This window comes from Rhinolophus sinicus, linkage group LG10 (assembly GCF_036562045.2).
Source record: "Rhinolophus sinicus isolate RSC01 linkage group LG10, ASM3656204v1, whole genome shotgun sequence".
Taxonomy (NCBI): Eukaryota; Metazoa; Chordata; class Mammalia; order Chiroptera; family Rhinolophidae; genus Rhinolophus; species Rhinolophus sinicus.
Window position 1 is genome coordinate 75,936,166 of NC_133759.1, and position 3,530 is coordinate 75,939,695.

Genomic DNA, 3,530 nt, shown 5'->3' on the forward strand with positions numbered 1-3,530 from the left:
GTTGGAGGTAGTTCTTGAACATATCTCACCTAATGGAGACCAGGGTGTGGGTAATGCATACATGAGCTGTGTTTATTAAGTGCCAGGCACGATTCTAAACACTTCACAGGTATAAAGCATAAACTTGTAAGGTATATACTGTTAATATCTTGATTTTTAAACTGAGCCTGGAGGAGTTGTAAGTTGTTCAGGCCTCTCAGCTACTAAGTATCAGAGTCTGGATGGCATCCTGTGCTCTTCCCATTACAATGTCCTGTTGCAGAAAAGCAAGGTGGTCTCAATCTCAGCCCTTTGCTCATTTAGTGACCTTAGACAAGTCACCCAATTCTCCAAGCACCATCTCCCTTTTCTATGGGACACGACTGACAGGACCTGTCCTACAGGCTGTGGGGAGAGGAGCATAGGGGATGAGAAGGTAGAGCACTTTAGGGACCACAGTACCAACCTGAAATATTAGCAGAGGTGCCAAGTTGGTCCCGTAGGCGTATCTGGCTGCATTCCAAAACCAAATAGCTCTGATTTGCGGCTTTGCTTTACAAGAAAGATCACATTCTTTTACCATGTTAATAATTGTATACATAAATAACAATCGACTCTGCTAGGGAAAACATATTCCCACAAAAGGAAAATTATTCCATATTCTGTATGTAATATCACTTTAGTTCAAATAGATATAACAATGTCTTTCTTAATTCACTTTCTTCAAGAATCCCTACTCTGACCTGCTAGACCTAAACAATGGTCATTCACCCCTCACCAGACAGTTACAAAGCTAGGCCCACCCAGGACAGGAATTCTCCCCCATTTTTGTTTGGCCTTTTCCTAGAAGAAATTACTTGACTTTGTTAAATGTTTGCATACATAGACTCTATTGCTTCCCAGGTAGTTTTTGGCCTCGAACCTCTGTCCTGGCCTCACCCTTCAGGCATTGCCACACCTCTGGACTTGAACCCTGAAGCAGAGGTGGCCTCAGGTGTGACTGCAGGGAAGTGGAAAGAAGGAAGAGGGAAGGGTAGGGAGGTGCAGACCTATCCTTCAGAGGAAAAGCAGAAAAAAGAAAAAGTCCTCCTCGTAGGAAGTCGATGCTGATGGGAATTTCAAAACAGGTACCTCAACTTGACGTGCAGGTCGGCTGTGACACTAAAACCACAGGGTCTTTGCAAGGGAGGAGTGCTGTATAGCAATTGCCGTCTCCACCCCCTAGACTCCCCTTTCACCTCTCCGCTCTGCGGTCGTCAACCACTGTTGACCTAAATTCCCTCTTAAACTTCTGATTTACATGTGAATGAACAGCTAGCGATTTGTCGCTGTGAGCGTCTCCGAGGTGGTCGCCAGCCGCTCGCGGAGGTACGTGCTGTGCGGAGCAGGCTGTCCAAGGCAGATGGCGCGCGGGTTTGGGGCATGCGGAACATTGCTTCCCTATTCCGTTTTCAATTTGCTGTCTGAAGGTGAAAAGTACACTAATTACATCCATATTAGGAGCAGCAGCGGGAGCGAGATGAAGCGAGCGGGGGAGGCCGCCGTGGGCCTGTCCGTTGCCCAGCAACAACCCCAGCAGCAGCCCGCGGTCCGCAGAGCCAGTGGGCACCGCCGCGCGCAGCGGGGCTGGGGGGCGGGTCGAACAGGCGGAGGCGCAGGCTGTTTCAGGAGGTGGGGGGCAGAAATCCCAACAGAAACCCATGAAAGTCTCTGATCCACCCTGGGGAACTTAAGGCTTGTTTTGCTACTGATACTCGAGATCAACGGCCCCCGCTTCCCTCCTCCACTTCTCATTAACCAACAACAAAGGAAAGCGAGCCAGTCTTCCCAGGGCTGTCTGGATAGGATTGCTTTCCGGCAAAAAAAAAAAAAAAAAGACCCAGACAGTCTTCAGGTCCAGCAGGGCCAGGAAAGTCCCTGTGGCTCACCCCAAGGCCTGGTAGCTGGAGAGGTTCGGGGTGGTCAAGTGTAAGTAGCACCGTTCATAAGGAGAACAGTGCCCTCTGCTGGCAGCATCGTAGAGGGTGGAATTGACCCCGCTTCTGGGCCCTCCAAAGGTCTTCGTTTGTGGTGCCAATACCGAACCACCTATTCTTGCCCTCTGAAGGAATAATGATGTGGAAGAGAGATAAACTGAGGCAGGAAGGAGACAGAGGCAAGATGTAAGGGCCGGCGCAGGAGGTGTGGCCCTACTTTGGTGGCTCCCCCGATCTGGTAGGGACAAGCACAGAAGCCTCATATTTTCCCGTGGAAAATCCCAGCACAAAACCAAAGTGCAGTTTAACGGGCCATTGGCCGACGCTGCTCCCTCGGCCCATGCCTAGAAATGCTTTGTCTGAAATACACAATTTCCACTTGCCTAATGGACACCGTGAAGTGTGTTTCTAAGAATATCACAATGGGAGAATGTGATGAGAACTGTGCAGGGCAAAAGGCAGAAATAAGTAGATTCCATCCAGAATGTGTATGAAAGCAAAGCTGCCCTACTAGGCTGAGGACCTCGGAGTGGAGGCCCCGCTCCAAGCATAATGTTAGAACCTGTAACTGGCTCAGCAGGAACCCCATATGTTTTTCATAAAAAGGCACAATGTCCACATTGTTCAGTGCTCAATAGCACGACTGTTATAACTAATGCTTTTGCTATGAATACGACTATTTAAAATTCCCAACCAGTTGCACTTAGTGACAATACACATCAGAAAACAAGCCCAGAAGCAGAGATTTCTCACTTTGGGGTCAGTTGGCTTTAAATACACATACACAGCCCTTTTAATATGCCCAGCTTCCAAAAATACACTGAATGTTTGCATGGACAATTGTTCTTGTCCCTGGCGTTTGCAGCTACAAAGACCAAAGCAGATTTTCACACATGTACTTGAGAATTTAGCATTGATTCTGTGTACACAGGGCCCGTGCAGAGCAGAGGGTACTGCAGGCTCTATGTTTCATACGACTCCAGTACCTAACTCCCCACTCCCAACCCCAGCCCTCCCCCAGATCGGTGTCTCCAGCACACAGGGGAGAAGCCTTTCCAGGTCCTCAGCCCCTACCTGATAGGTGCCCAGGTCCCCCGTGCCTCACCACCTACTGGGGTCTCCAAAGGGGAGTGGGATAAAATGTTTTGATAACAATTGGAAGAGGAAGAAAGTTCTTTCTGGGCCATGGAATGAATGTCCCCAAATGTCCAAGTGTACTGAACCCATTGTCCATTTGGGGAATTTCCCTACCTCTTGAGTCTTGAAGGGAGGCAGTCCCCCACTTCCACTACTGACATTGGGGACTTGGGTAAAATCAGCAAAGGAGACCTGGACTTAGCCAATCAGGCCTCAGCGTTTGTACTGATGCAGTCCCCAGCACAGCTAGGGATTACTGGTGGCAGTGGAGTTGAGGGCCCAGCACCCTCCTGGTCCCTCCTGTTTTCAAGTCTGGTTCTCCAGACTTCCTTAGTGACTCGTTCAGCAAATGCCTCTTCTGGTGGTCAGGCAGGGTTGGCATCTGCAGTCTGTAAACAAGATCCCTCCCCTAAACTATGTTTCAGGTGACACACACAC